The 16,763-nt window shown below is 44.6% G+C and overlaps 1 long non-coding RNA gene across 1 annotated transcript in view; it reads right to left on the bottom strand.

Moving 5' to 3' along the window:
• Positions 1–8,869: 8,869 nt before the first annotated feature.
• Positions 8,870–16,763, bottom strand: part of LOC128340762 (uncharacterized) — a 53,863-nt gene continuing 45,969 nt past the window's right edge. The window contains exon 4 of the long non-coding RNA XR_008313936.1: positions 8,870–9,000. This is a non-coding gene — a long non-coding RNA (uncharacterized LOC128340762). The remainder of the gene's footprint in view (positions 9,001–16,763) is intronic.

Genomic DNA, 16,763 nt, shown 5'->3' with positions numbered 1-16,763 from the left:
CATGCAATGCAACGCAACACACAGCAGCAGCAATTTCTTTATTGGGCATGAAGACACAAGTTGCAACGGTACATCTCCTCTCCCTCCTCCCCACACCCAAATGCATTTCAAGATAGGGGTGTCCCTATTTAAAACCGCCAGCTAGGGAGAGAAAGGGGGCAACAAAAGGTGCACAATTGCACATGCACTAACCCCTCTTCTTCCGGTCCTTCTCCTGCCGCTCACTGCTGGTCACGGATGCGCCGCCAACAGCCAACCCCCTGGGCTGGGACACAACAGGGCGGCCGCACGAGGCACAGGCAACCGGGGTAGTTCAACGATGGAGGGGCAGAAGTGAGGAGACCACACTATTTATGTGTTGTTGCTCAACTCACCCCCAAGCAGAGACAAATGAAATAAAACAACTTTCAAAAGAAAAATAACCGATGGCGGGGACCTCCAGGTGAGGTCGGAGGTAGGATACTGTGTGGCTGCAGCTGTGGGAGGAAGAAGAAGTGAAGGGATGAGGAGAGAGAAAGAGAGAGAGAGAGAGGAAGAAGAGAGGAGGAGCTGTAATGTAGCAGCAGGGAGGGGGATTCGGGTGTGGGAGGCAGCAGCAGCGGTGACGGTCCCAAGAGGGGGAGAGACCAACAGAGGGTGTTTGGGGGGTGGAGTGTGTTTCAGGGGGTCTGGGGTATGTAGCGGGGAGTCGGGGGGCAAGAGGGGGAGAGACCAGAGGGTGTTTGGGAGGTGGAGTGTGTTTCAGGGGGTCTGGGGTATGTAGCGGGGAGCAAGAGGGGGAGAGACCAGAGGGTGTTTGGGAGGTGGAGTGTGTTTCAGGGGGTCTGGGGTATGTAGCAGGGAGTAGGGGGCAAGAGGGGGAGAGACCAACAGAGGGTGTTTGGGGGGTGGAGTGTGTTTCAGGGGGTCTGGGGTATGTAGCAGGGAGTCGGGGGGCAAGAGGGGGAGAGACCAGAGGGCAGGGTGTGTTTTGGGGGGATTAGTATGCGTCAAGGGGGATGAATCTGGGTGGGAGGGGGCAGGCAGAGAAGGAGTGGAGGAGGAGGAGGTGGCAGTGGGGGGAGTGGGTTTCTGGAGGGGAGGGAGGGGGGAAGCTGGGAGCAGAGGGCCACACAGAGAGGGGAACAATCAATGAATCAATCAAAGCAAACCAAACAATATGAAAAAAAAGTCCAAAAAAAAAACCACCTGGGAACAATGGGCAGAAAGTCGGGGGGGGGGAGAGCAACCAACAACAACCAGCAGGGAGGAATGGGACACACACACAGCAAAACCAGAACCAAAAGAAGCTAATTGATTTCACACAAAAAACCAAAGTAACTAAGACAGGACTCAACAGGCAGCAGCAGCACCAGGGAGGATGGGGAACAACACTCAGTCTGGGTGGGAGGGGGCAGGCAGGGCAGGAGTGGAGGAGGAGGAGGTGGCAGTGGGGGGAGTGGGTTTCTGGAGGGGAGGGAGGGGGGAAGCTGGGAGCAGAGGGCCACACAGAGAGGGGAACAATCAATGAATCAATCAAAGCAAACCAAACAATATGAAAAAAAAGTCCAAAAAAAAACCACACCTGGGAACAATGGGCAGAAAGTCTGGGGAGGGGGGAGAGCAACCAACAACAACCAGCAGGGAGGAATGGGACACACACACAGCAAAACCAGAACCAAAAGAAGCTAATTGATTTCACACAAAAAACCAAAGTAACTAAGACAGGACTCAACAGGCAGCAGCAGCAGCACCAGGGAGGATGGGGAACAACACTCAGTCTGGGTGGGAGGGGGCAGGCAGGGCAGGAGTGGAGGAGGAGGAGGTGGCAGTGGGGGGAGTGGGTTTCTGGAGGGGAGGGAGGGGGGAAGCTAGGAGCAGGACCACACAGGGGAACAATCAAATTTGAATCAAAACAATCTATACACAAAGTAAAAAAAAGGAAACCAAAGGGCAGCCAGAAAGTCTCAGGGCGGGGGGGGGGGGGTAACAACTACCAGGGGGAGGGACTGGGGGAGTGGGTGGGACACACACAGGGAGCAAAACCAAAACCAGAACCTAATTCCACAAAGAAATCCAAAGAATGCAAGGCTCAACAGGCAGCAGCACAGGAGGGAAACAATCTTATCTGGGTGGGAGGGAGGGAGGGAGGGGGGAAGCTAGGAGCAGGGCCAGAGGGGAACAAATTAACAATCAAAATCAGAACACAAGGAATCAAATTGCAGCAATAATATAAACTAAATCCTCAGAAACACAACTCAGACAGGCAGCCAGCAATAACAATAGCAGAAGTTATTAATTAAAAACCAAAATCAGCAAATATATAAATTTACACAGAAGCAATAATTGAATGAAACTCAAAAAGTGGAACAAAAGTCAGGCAAGGCACAAAAACAGGAAAGCAATGCAGAAGAGGGGGGTGGGGGGGGGGGAGGAGGGAAAGCCAAAACTTTGGAAGAAGGGTTGAGAGAAAGGGTGAAGAGAACAGAAAACACAACAGGAAAAGTTGGAAAAAGTTGAGGGGAAAGTATTAAAGAGGTTTGGACAGAGACAGACAGAGGGCAGATGGACAAGGTGGCACACAACAACACACAGAGAGAGCAGAGAGACAGACACACACTAATGTGACACACAGTCAGCAGGGACTCACAGCAGACACCAGCAGCAAAAGAGCAAGCAAGGTCTCAGAGATGATCCCACAACTGCAGCCAAGAGAAGTTTCCAGAGAAGAGGCTTGGGTTTATATAGGTTTGAAATTCCCTCCTTTGGGAGCCCCCACCTTTGCACTCCCCCACGGCCAACAGGGTGCCAGCTCTCAACAGTGCAACAGCCAAGCAGCCTACCAGACCAAAGGACTCATTCTGGCCAATCAAAGGATCAATAGCGCAGCCAATACAATGCCTGAAAATAGCATCACAAAATGGATGCTAGGAGCAAAAGTTTCAGGAATGAGCCACAAAATGGAGGACACACTTCAAACTTTAAAGGGACACTCCAGAGACTCAATTGAACTCCCGAACCGGTTCGGGAAACCCGAGCCGGTTCGGAGCCGAACCGACTCGGATTCGGTCCGGATCGGTCCCAGAAGGGCCCGATTCGGTCCGGGATCGAACCGCCGGATCCGGACCGGTTCGGGACGAACCGGTCCGGATCCGGACCGAACCGCACATCACTAGTTTCTTATCCATCATCCAGCCCATTACTGCCTCCAGACAGGCATTTAGGAAAGTTATGCCTTTCCTGATGAAGTTGATAGGAGAAATAGATTGGGTGTCATCAACATATTGATAACACCCTGCACCAAATCTCCTGATGATCTTTCCCAGCAGTTTCATGTAGATGCTAAAGAGTTTTGGAGGCAGTATGGAGACTTGTGGAACTTCATACAGTAACTCTCAATTTACAGAGCAACAGTCACCAAACGACACCTGTAGGGGAAGAATGGCAGTTCAATTCCCATTAGCAGAGCAAAGCCAGTTTGGTGAGAAAGCAGCAAAGCAAAAGGTCTTGAGACAGCTCTTTAGTATTGAAGAACTACAAGGATTTATTTAAAGAAAAGGTTACAAACAAATGTGAAAAGCCTGCAGCTTAATTCCAGCTGCAGCTCATGGCTGAAGAGAGAGACCAAAACAAACAACCATCTCTGGAGAGACAAAATGGAGACTAACACTGTAAGAGCAAAGAGGGGTCGAGTCCAGCACTTTTATCCATGTCCCTAATCCCCACCACCACAATGGTCACTATGAGACATTGCAGCTGAATGCTGATGCTGCCAGGGTCCTAGTTCCAACAACACCATCTCCACGTGACACCGAGAAGTAGGAATGGAAGCACTGTAGAACAGTGTCACCTAATCCCAATGGTCTAATGATAGCCTCCTTAAGACAAGGAGGCATCGTACCCTCCCTCAGAGAAGGATTTATGATGTTTACCAGACCCTGTCAGATAATCTGATTGTTAGATAAAATAAGCCACGCTGGGCAAGGGCCAAGAAAGTAAGTGGTAGGATGCACAGTTCAAAACAACTTGTCCACATCCTCAGGAGTCACATACTGAAAGACATTTCTGGATAAATTGGGAGAAATCACTTACACAGCATAGTTTAGCTAAACATGATTGCTGCGTTTGTTAAATCTTCAGAAGAGGTCAGTGTAATATATAGCTATGTTTGCCTTGCTGTTAAGTCTAAATAGATCCTTCCACTATGGATGTGCACGAACGGCTCATGCAGGTGTGAGTGGGGCAGGGAGCGGTTCCCTTGAGAAGCAGGTCCTCACTTGCTATGCTGCTGCCCCACTGCTCGCATTAGCAAAGGCTACGGCAGCTGTGGCACTGCTCCCTCCAGCCTGCACATGTGGTGTCAGCACACACATGGCCACTGCACATGCACACAGGCTGCAGGCAATGTGCAGGCTGCAGGGAACATCGCCGTAGCTACATCCTTTGCTAGTGTGAGCACCATGCCCGGAGAAGTGGAAAGACAGCAGCAGAGCAGGGAAGGATCTGCTTACCACCTTCTTAAGGGGTCTGCTCCCCACACCGCTGAACCAGTTCAGCTGCAGGCGCCCAAGTCAATTTGACACTTCCCAAAGGAGGTGTTGAACCTTCCATCTTCTTGTCTGTTCTCAAAACCCCAGAAATGAATCCCTGAATGGAAAATGTGTGTTGTGATCCATCCTCTAGATACAGTTGTAGCAGGCCAAGACACAAGGAATGCAAAAAAAAAAAAAAAAGAGAGAGAGAGAGAGATCAAGTAGTGGCATCTTGTAAGAAGCAAGAGAAGCAAATCCACCCTACTTTGTACTGGTTGCAATTTCAAAGAATAGGGTTGCCAGATTGGCAGCCATGAGATTCCTTTTGCCTTAAGTCTCCCAACAGTGGGAAATGCAGCCAGTGAGGTAAGGGGGGAGGTAATACTCCTTGACCAATGCCACTTGGTGACCGAGGGGCAAAGAATCCCACACAAAAAATGGGATCAAGGCAACTGTAATTCAGAATAGAAACACAAAAGTGCAAAGCTGCTGGGACTCATGTTCCTTTTTATTGATGTTCCCAATGCATTTCAAATATAGTATTTCTCAAGGGAATATCCACATGAACATTATATGAGAAAACATTTTAAAATAATCCAAATATAAGACACAGTCAGTGTTCCCTCTAATGCAGCTCCCAGAATCCCCAGCTGCAGAGGGCTTTGCTTGGGGATTATGGGAGTTGTAGTCAACAATATCTGGAAATCCCTGCTAAAGGGAACACTAGACACAGTATATCCACATGATAATACTCTTAAAAGTTCTCAGGTCAAATTGGATAACAACCATTCTAATTCTAGAATTTTCACTACACTTTCTTCTGCTCCATTTCTTGAAAAGGATGTTCCTCCAGCATATACACCTCATTGAACAGATTGGCCTGGTTCAGATGTAACATGGAACTATGGGTCCAGTGGACCTGTGGGTCCACACACCCCCTTCCCCCATTGTCCAGCCTTCGTTCGGACGTGTGTTTGGATATCAGCAAGACTGCAGGGAGTTGGGGGAGCTGGCAGTGTGAGCTTCTTTCTTTCCTGAAGGACAGCCTACACAGCCAATCGAGCCAGAATTGGTTCCTTGGGGCCCAAACTGCAGTGCAAGTATTCAGATGTAATGCTGGCACCACAGAAATGGAGTTTGCAGTGGCAAAACTCCACTCCGACTGAAGGTTCAGAGTGGAATTTGGCAAAGGAAACTGCAGGTTGCTTTCCCCTGCAAACTCCATTTCCCCAAATTTGGATGTTCAGGTTAGGAAACCAGAGGTGAAGGGACCTCTGGTTTCCTGTTATGTTCCTGTTACCAGGCTACAGTAACAGGCTGATATATACACGTTCTTTTCAAAGCTTTATACTTTTTTGTATATGTTCATGGAGATATTCCCTTGATGGATATATTCAAAATGAACATCGTGTGCTTTGGGGAAATTAATGAAAAGAAAAACAGTTCCAGCACCTGCTCTATTTTGGTCTTTCTGGAAGGGACCCCACACCACTATCCATGGGTGCTGAGAGATGGGTTGGCCAGGCCAAAACTGTAAAGGTTCATGATATCACACTGCAGCAAACTCAATCACTCAGAGGCAGGGAAGCATCTGGGGTTGTGCACGGAACCGTCTGATCTGGCTCAGTTCAAGGCCAGACCAGCCTCGAACTGAACTGGGCCAGTTCGGTCCAACACCCCTTGAAACCCCCCGCCCCGGTCTGGTCCGGTCCGGGGGGTCCGCGAATTTTAAACACTTTAAAAAAGTTAATTACCTTTAAAATGATTGTAGAGGTGGTACGGGGTGTGTCCGCGGAGGTCCCCCCTGCCCCCACCAGCCTTCAAAACGCACCCCTCGGGCATTTTCAGCCCATTTTTCGGCCCATTCAGGCCTTGCTAAAAATGGCATGGTGGCCAAAATGGCGGCTGCTGTGCATGCGCAAAAGGCCTCTGTGAGGCCTGGCATGACCCATGGCTTTTCAATTTGCGCATGCACAGTGGTCATTTTTTGTTTTGGTGGCCACTTTTTAAAAACAAAAATGGCCACCATGTATGCACAAATGGCCTCTGCGAACCTTCACGTGCCCCGCCCCCCACCGCCTCAATGATCTTTTTATAGGTAATTTTTAAAAAATTAAGTGTTTACAATTCACAAACCCCCAGAACCATTGGGGTGGTTTTGGTTCTGGGGGCTATCGAGCTGGATGGTGTTTGGTCTGGGGGTAGAACCATCTGAACCAAAACCACGAACCTCAAACCCCCGAATCTGTCTGCACATCCCTAGAAGCATCTTTGCAGTCTGATAGAATTGGTAAGCCTTAACTCTCACCTCCTTAGCCAATATTTATATCAGGGCCAGATCAAGACCATGGGCAGCCATACCCAAATTCAGATTTGTAGTATATATTCCCCTATCTAGGGTCCCGAAGGTCAATGGACTGAGTGGAAGTATGCCATGCAGAACATACAGCCCTGTTGACCAGGCAAGAGTAGAAGGCCAGATTCCTTGTGTTTATACTAGGTAAAATCAATCGAGAGGCTTTGTGCCACCTTCGAATAAGAAATTGTATTTTACCTCTATTCCCTTCTACACCTGAAGAAGGCTTTGAGGCCTGACCATTCAGTGAGGCTATTCACACAATTGCAGAAATTCGGGCTAGCTTTTCTGCAATCGTGTGAACCACCAGGCTCGGCTGCGAGCCTGGTGGTTCTAGAGTGGGTAACCCGCTCAAGTACCCCTCCCCTAAAACTGGGTTTGCGAAGTGAGCGCTCTGCAAATCCGTTTTTTAAAATCGTGAGTAGCCATGGTGCGGCTCCATGCCACAGTTACTCACGAGGAGACCCCCGGAGAGGAGGCAAAAAGCTGCCTCCCGGCTCTGGGGGTCTCGCCAGCACTCCGCACTGCTCCTCAGCATGAGTTTTGATTTGCTATTTCCATCTATCTTATCTGCTATCTTTACCTTCAACAATAAATAGCATATTTACATCAATAAACAGCACGTTTATTCACCAATAAACAGCATATTCAGGTACTTGAAAATGGACTGGGGTTGTAGTCTGCAGTTGGTGAGAAATCCATGACAGCGCTACACACACAGAGTTAATTAGACAAAGTTAGAGAAAGACAAAGTTAAAAACTGAACTTGTATATTAGAAAGTATTGGGACATAAGGTCTGGGTATTTAATGCTCAGGTAAATGACCAGATTAAGAGATTGCTGGTAGATATCCAGAGGAAATACAAGTCAACTGGACAGCAATAGGTTGATTTGAATAATTTGTATAATATGCAAATTTGCAAGCTGATTAGCATAGCATGCAAATTAGGATGCCCAGATTTGGAATGCTTGAATATGGCAGCCCTAATGGCAAGTGGAATCTTATTGCACGGCTGGGACCCCAGTAATCTGCTCCCTAAGGTGACTGCCTCATCTTGCCTTATGAAAGGGCCACCCTGACTGGCACAGTATACTGATCGCCCATTCTCTGATTTGTACTGAGATCATTGCCCAGTTCAGACATAGTGTGGAACTTCAGGTCGGTTCTGCATCCCCCTCCCCCTGCTCTCCTGTCCATGCTTAGATGACAGGGAGAGTTGCCTCTCTGCTTTCAGCGAGACTGCAGAGAGGCAGAGGAGCTGGCTGCGTGGGCTTCCTTCTTGGCAGAAGGACAACGCGCACAGCCAATTGGGCCAGAGTGAGGGAGGAGCTTCCTCCCGCAACTCTGGCTCCATGGGCCCCTAACCACAGGTCATTTGTACATAATGCTGGCACCACAAAACTGGAGTTAAGGGTGGTGAAACCCGACTCTGACCAAAGGTTCAGTGGAGAGGGGAACTGCAGGTCCTTTTTCACCCATGACTCCGGAATTCTGAGTTTGGCTTTGGAAACCAGAGGTGAAGGGACCTCCAGTTTCCTATGTCATCTGAATTCAGCCAATGACTCACCATTTCCTGTTTCAACCAGAGTTTTATAATCCAGACGCCAAGAGGTCCAGGCCCCAATTTCACCAGGAGGTGTTGTCTGGCATCGTAACATCACTGTAGGGAAAACCAAACCTAATTTAATTTAATTTACTATGTTAAAGGTACATTTGCTTTCTCAAGACTCCACCCATGATGTATTGAGCCACATTACATACAATACATGTATGTATTGAGCCACAATACATACTAGGGCATTCTGAAAAGCAGTGGCTTTTCCAAAATGTTAGTGTGAATCACATCTCTATTCTGATGAACAGTAAGTAGCGTACCTCTTATTTTTCTTCTATAAAGAACTACACATGGATAATCTAATGGGCCCCAAATCTTCACTCTGCACTACAGCAACACCAGTCTATTTATGGGTGCAATTAGTAGTATGATTACTACTAGGGTTAAAAAAAATGTACAGTAGTATTTCTTTATGTGTCTAAGCCCAGAACAAAAATATTTCCTTTAAATTTTATTTGAATAATGCTTTCTTCAGGTGAGCTCTGGCAAGCACCATTAAAATTGTAAATCGGGGAACCTAGGAAATATAGAAAAAGGAAGGAAATTACCTCAGTTTGGCATGAAATACAATGTTACTTTCTTTAAATAAAATTTATCCTCTGTCCTTACTAACCCCATACAGTCTAATTTAACATTTCATTGTATTCTCTCATTTAGCCTTACCCTTTGCCAGACACACATGCCTGCTTATGTTATAGTGGCTGGAATTACAAAGAGCCTGTATATCCAGTCCATGCACTATTTCTCACCTCCTTCTAAATCTTTGGTTGACTGGCACTTTTCATTCAATTATGAATATGTCTTTTGGCAACAAAAATCCTGGCTTATATTCTGCACAGCCAGCTGTGCACCCAAGAGGGATGTGATCTTGCTGGCTGCCTAGGATTCACCTGTGCATGGATAGTCCTACTAATGGCGAAGGAGGCTCTGTGCAGCCTATGTGCTGCATCAGAGTAGCTGTGACTGACTCCCATCATTCCCAGTAGGCGTGGGTCACAGCTACTGGGAAGCAATGCTTAGGGTGCATTTAGTCTCTTCCACTGCTGGTGAGTCTCACACAGCCAGCAAGATTGTATCACTCTTGGGTGCATGGCTGGTTGCACAATATGTTAAGTCACTATCAATATTAAATTAGGCACTTATAGCGGCTGTACCATAAGGAAGATTTGTCACCAAATTATTCTAAATTCAAACAAACCATATTTACCCAAAGATGATTCTGAATTTAAGATGACCCCCTTTTAAAATGCAGGTTACAAATAGATCATACCTGTATTTTCCCAAAAGGAAGAGGCCTCTGAATTTAAGATGACCTCCCCACCCCATTTCTAACATCAAAGAACTTGGACAAAAACCCAGTCTTGGATTCAGATAACACAGTATCTGGTTTTTTGCATCACTGTTCCTTCAAAGCTTCCAAAAGCTATTGTCAGATACAGCTCTGGGAGCCAAAAGTTGCTGATACTATCCTAATTAGGTAAAGCCCAATGAGGTTGACAAGACTGAAAGGACATGTTGGAGATGGAGTTCCAGTGCATTGACCTTTTCCACCAACTATCCCAATGATCACTAGGGGCATTGCGAGCAGAGCTAGCTAGTGAGGGTCTTCTTACCTGTCCCTGCTTTCCTCTGCTCTATGACCCCTGCCTTGACTCCTCAGGTACTTCCTGTAGTGAGTCAGTCCTCTTCCTGTCCTCCTAGAGAGAAGATGGAAACATATCTCTCTCTCTCTCTCTCTCTCTCTTCATTATGTAGCTGATAGATAGGATAGGTCTTTCCTATCTCTATTGGTGCTTCACCAATAAATCAATTTTGTTTAGACTCTACAGTGATTTCCATGTGTGTTACTTAATTAGCTGCAACAACTGAACTCTGCACTCTGTAACTGGAGTGGTAGCTTCCTCGATGCTTTGCTAAATAATCACAAACATCAACAGGGTTAGGGCCCAGCAGCCCAAAAGTCTGTAGCAGAGTTAGTTAGTAAGACAGCATGGATCCAGAGGTGAGCAGCATTGCCTTCTCCAAGCTGAATGGAAGGAATTACTATCAAGGGGTCATGAAAATGGAAGCCCTCCTGAAGGCAAAAGGACTTAATGTAGCCCTCTCAGAACCAATACCCACAGATGGGGTGGCTGCCCAAAAGAAGACAGTATGACAGAGCATATGGCTTGATTCTCCTAAATGTGAGTGATGACTTGTTAATGCATTTCAAAGAGACTGAAATTGCCTCAGAGGTGTTGAAAAAGCTCAAAAAGCTGTATGGCAGTATCTCCCCCAACGCTGCTGTCCTTTTAATTCAAAGGATTTGCAAAATGCAGCTGGAAGGGGATATTTCAACCCATATAAATATAATGCAGGAGATTCACAGATTACTTAAACAACATGGACCTACTTTGGATGATCAAGTGTTAATTTATTTGATTCTGAAATCTTTGCCACAAAGTTATAATCATGTAAAAATGGCACTGGAGGTTTCAAATAGTAAGCTTGAATTGGAAACTGTATTCACATGCAAACTGCCCAGAGCCAAGTGAGAAATGCAAAAAGAATCATAGAGGAGGAAAACCTGGTTACCATAGCTACAGAGATTACTCACAGCCTGTGAACACAATAGAAAGGAAGACAAGCGTTTCTCACAGGCACAAAAGCAAACAGCGTGCTGGTTAAAGAACAGGAAACAGAGAGAGAGAGAGCCAAAGAGCCAAGTCTTTCAATGTAGCAAGCAGGAATACAAGAAATGATTTTATTATTGATTCAGGCGCTACCCAAAATATCCTGAATTCTCCTGAACTGTTTGATTGAGAAAAAATGACAAAGTTGTTGTTTGTGTTGCTGATGGGAACAATCTTTATTTGATTGGGAGAGGATCAGCTGAACTGTATTTCAGACAATTTGATGGAAAAATTGAAAAGATTTTGATACGAGATGCACTCTTTGTCCCTGATATGGAGAGTATCTTGATCTCTGTGGTACATGGAGTCAATAAAGGTTGTAAAGTGACATTTGAGGACAAAGTTTGCTACATCACCAAAGATTATGATTTAATTATGACAGCCTATATGTGTAAAGATGGTCTTTTTCAATTGGACAGAACAGGCAAGCCTCTCAGCCTCATGCGAACACAAGAATTGTTCTATCATATGGCATAAAAGACTAGCGCATAGGCAAATAAATGTGATAAATGAGCTCGGGGGAAATGGACAAATTAAGGACTTTAAAGTGGAGTCATGCAAAGAAGCTGCCACAAGATGTTGCTTACTTAATAAAGGGGTGAGACCAAGCTTTTCTGGACAGACACTGATGGAATCACAGCATCCTTTGGAGCTAATATATTCTGATGTATCTGGTCCACTTGAAAAATAGTATGGGTGGCAATCGCCACATACTCACATTTATTGATGATTTTTCAAGATTTACTTATGTATATCATCTGAGAGAGAAAAGTCAAGTATTTGAGAGATTTAAAGAATATATTGCACTAGTCAACAACAAATTTGAAAGAAAGCTTCAGAGGTCAGAAAGAAAGCCTCAGAAAGGTCAGACAATGGAGGCTAATACATGTTAAATGTAAACCACCCTGAGCCATTTTTGGAAGGGCGATATATAAATCAAATAAATAAATAAATAAATAGAATGACATCAAAAGATTCTTAAAGGAGCATGGGATTTCACATGAAACTATTCCTGCATACACACCTGAACTCAATGGGGTGGTGGAGAGGGAATATCTCTCTCTACTAGAAATGACCAGATGCATGTTACATGGTGCTGGCTTGGCAAATAAATTCTGGGGAGAAGCAGTGATGACTTCAAATTACTTGCAAAACAGATTGCCAACCAAAGCAATAGACAAGACACCATTTGAATTTTGGTACGGGCACAAACCCTCTCTAAACCATGTCTCTGTGTTTGAATCAAAGGCTTATGCATACGTCCCAAAGGCCAAGAGAACCAAACTCAATTGCAGATGCTAACTGCAAATGTTGGTTGGATATGCGCCTGCCCCAAAAGGGAAACAGAATCCTTGATCCTGCAAGTGGAGAGGTCTGCACTCAGTAACTGGAGTGGTAGCTTCCTTGTTGGTTTGCTAAATAATCACAAACCCCAACAGGACAGCCTGTTCAAGATAGAAAGCAGAAGAAAGTGTAGTGAGAACTTTAGAATTAAAATATTTTTGGACATTTCTCAATTTTCATTCAGAACTGTTAGGTTGAAAGCCTGGCAATAAATATTGCAGATAAACAAATTGCTCTTTAGATGAAGACACAAATAAATTGCACATTTTTCTATATAAAAGATAAAGGCGATAAATACATTATCTCTTTTATCTATAAAGAGATAAATAAATTACTATCACCAAGATTGTTGTACAGTATGGCAGGTCTGTTAACTTGATTCACAAAGAGCCGATTTGGACAAGTATCCAGCAGCTCACATGTTGGAGGCAGGGACACAACGAGAATGCATGTGCCCTGATATCACTAAATGACATGCAAAAGCACTCTTGCGACATCCTTTAATCACGTAAAAGGGGTGTTCATCCAGATTGATGAACACCTTCAAAACATAATAATAATAATAATAATAATAATGATGATGATGAAAGGTCAAAAAATGTAACCAACAAATGCAAGATCTAATAATAACACCAGAATTAATAAGTGAAAGAGCAAAGAAAATTAAAAATTGGACTGCTCCAGGCGACGATGAACTGCATGGCCTTTGGCTTAAACACCTAACAAGCCTTCATAAACACTATCAAAACAGTTCAATCACATTTTGCAAGGAGGTGATATTGAACAATGGCTAACAAGTGGGAAAACTCATCTCATCGTGAAAGACCCAGCAAAACGTGCAGTTCCAAGTAATTATAGACCGATAACCTGTCTGCCAACCATGTTCAAATTATTAACTGGAATAATAGCAGATGAAGTGATGCAACACTTATTTAGAAACACTTAACTTATTTAGAAAATTGCAAGAGAAGAAAAACCAATCTAAGTGTTGCATGGATTGACTACAAGAAAGCCTTTGATTCATTGCCTCACACATGGATACTAAAATGTTTAGAAACAACTGGTGTCAGTAAAAACATTCAGATATTTATTTTTAAAAAGCTATGAGCATGTGGAGTACACAGTTAACAATCAATGGCGAGACACTTGGACAAGTTAGCATTAGAAGAGGCATTTTCCAAGGGGACTCACTATCCCCTCTGTTGTTTGTAATCGCCATGACTCCACTTTCACAAATACTAAACAAAACAGGCCTCGGATACCAAACATCTAAAACATCAAGTAAAATCAACCATCTGCTGTACATGGACGATTTGAAGTTGTATGGAAAGTCCCAGTCAGAAATTGAATCACTGCTAAACGCTGTCCATATATTCAGTAGCGATATAGCAATGGAGTTTGGACTAAACAAGTGTGCTACATTAATAATGAACAGAGGGAAAATAAAAAAACAGAAGGAATAGAACTGCCCAATGGAAACAAGATCAAGAACCTGGAAGAGAAAGAACATTACAAATACTTCGGCATTCTCCAGGCTGATAACATCGCACACACTTAAGTTAAAAGAAAAATTGGAAGTGAATACATCAGAAGAGTTAGAAAAATCCTCAAGTCCAAACTCAATGGCAGGAACACCATACAAGCCATCAACATCTGGGCTATACCTGTTATCAGATACACTGCAGGAATAATATACTGGACCCAGGCAGAGCTAGAGATGCTAGATCGTAAGGAAAATCATGACCATCAATCATGCTCTGCACCCCTGCAGTGATGTAGATAGGCTATACCTCCCTCACAGCTCAGGTGGAAGAGGAATGCTGCAAGTCCATCAAACAGTAGAGGAGGAGAAAAGAGGCCTTGAAGAATATATCAAGGACAGTGAAGAACATGCACTTCAAATGGTCAATAACGCGAAACTATTCTACACAAATGAAACAAAGCAGGCCTACAAGAAAGAACAAGTCAAGAACCGAGCAGAAAAATGGAAAAACAAGCCCCTGCATGGTCAATATTTGCACAATATAAGTGGAAAATCAGACATCACCAAGACCTGGCAATGGCTTAAGAATGGCAACTTGAAGAAAGAAACAGAGGGTTTAATACTGGCTGCACAAGAACAGGCACTAAGCACAAATGCAATAAGAGCAAAAGTCAAAAAATCAACCACAAACAGCAAGTGCCGCCTTTGTAAAGAAGCAGATGAAACCGTGGACCACCTAATCAGCTGTTGTCAAAAGATTGCATAGACTGACTACAAACAAAGGCATGACAAGGTAGCAGGGATGATACACTGGAACATCTGCAAAAAAGACAAGCTACCTGTAGCCAAAAATTGGTGGGACCATAAAATTGAAAAAGTTGAAGAAAATGAAGATGTAAAAATATTATGGGACTTCCGACTACAAACAGACAAACATCTGCCACACAATACACCAGATATAACTGTAGTCGAGAAGAAAGAAAAACAAGTCAAAATAATCAACATAGCAATACCAGGGGATAGCAGAATAGAAGAAAAAGAAAGAGAAAAAATCACCGAATACAAAGATCTACAAATTGAAATGGAAAGGCTGTGGCAGAAAAAGACCAAAATAATCTCCGTGGTAATTGGCGCCCTAGGTGCAATTCCAAAAGACCTTGAAGAGCACCTCAACACCATAGGGGCCACAGAAATCACCATCAGCCAATTACAAATAGCAGCTTTACTGGGAACAGCCTATATTCTGCGACAATATCTATAATAACAACAGCAACAACATTGACAATAAAATTCTGGCATCCCAGGTCCTTGGGAAGGACTCGATGTCTGGATAAAACAAACCAGTCAATAACACCTTTCTGACTGTGTAAAATAATAATAATATATTACATTTTCTATCCCACTCTTCCTCCAAGGAGCCCAGAGTGGTGTACTACATACTTAAGCTTCTCCTCACAACAACCCTATGAAGTAGGTTAGGCTGAGAGAGAAGTGACTGGCCCAGAGTCACCCAGCAAGTATCATGGCTGAATGGGGATTTGAACTCGGGTCTCCCCGGTCCTAGTCGAGCACTCTAACCACTACTCCACACTGGCTTTCACACATGCTACAGGGTTTAAACAGGGTTTTGTAACAGGATGTACAGGGTCAATTCAGATGTCAGTTCATTGAGACATCCTTCAGTGATGTCAGGACAGGTATGCTCTCAGTGAAAACTTGTTTTCTTCATGTGAGCCACTAGACACTCACCTGAACCTGCTCAGAGTAGAGTTACTCAGGTCCAGGGATTGTACCCAGTCTGAGAAGGGGAGCAGTTCTTGGACTCTACATGTTTTCTTCATGACAAATAGAAGGTAGGCATTGCAGATCCTGGGTTGGATCCTGAGCAGTGCAGGAGGAAGGAAACTTGAAGAAAGATTCCCACCCCCTTCTCCCCCTGCACTTCTTGAAAACCTACTTCTGATGGTTGGGGAACCTTCAGGAATATGAAGGCATCAAATCCTCTGCAATCACGTGGGGACACCTAGCACAAGCAGAACTCCCATTCATTCAAGACTCCTGTAAGATATCTCCACCCAGTTTTTGGAGTCTGCCCTTCCCTTTGCTGCCTTCTGCACCACATGCTATCCTGTTCCCCTGCAGATGGTGAACAGGACTACAGAGAGGTTTAGAAGAAAACAAAGCCTCCTAAAGTAAGCACCCTTCTACTCATACTTCTCTGAAATCAACACGTTGCATTTGACCAATTTATCTGATCCTAAGAAATAAAACCCTCTAGAATGTGTCACCTGTTCGATTGTTAACTTCTACACACCATGAGGAAAAGGAGAAGGGCTATGAAGGAGCAGCATGAACCCAAGGCCTGCATATGTTCTCACCCAGGAACTAAATTGTGCATGAGCAACTCTTGGCTTACTCATGTCAGAGCTGAGATCTTATATGAATGCCAATAAATCATGGAGATAGAGGGATCTTGCAGGTCATCAGCCCTTTGCTCAATACAGGAAATCGAGAGCTAAAGCATTCCCAACAGATAGCTGTCCAGCCTCTGCCAGAAGACTTCCGGAGAATGTCAGCCCACCACCATTAGTTTGGTTGCCATATTGCTCTTACCTTAATACGTTCAACTAAAATCTGCCCTCTTGTAATTTAACATTAAAGGCCCATTCACACGACTGTTTGGGAGAGCAGGAGGGTGGGCGAGGAGGAAGACTGCTTAGCTTCTGCACAGATGATTACCAAGAAGTTGCTGGGAGCATGGGTCGCACAACCAGCCAGTCA

This window comes from Hemicordylus capensis, chromosome 1 (genome assembly GCF_027244095.1).
Source record: "Hemicordylus capensis ecotype Gifberg chromosome 1, rHemCap1.1.pri, whole genome shotgun sequence".
NCBI lineage: Eukaryota > Metazoa > Chordata > Lepidosauria > Squamata > Cordylidae > Hemicordylus > Hemicordylus capensis.
The sequence above is the reverse complement of the archived record's forward strand: the minus strand, read 5'-3'. Positions and strand labels throughout refer to the sequence as shown.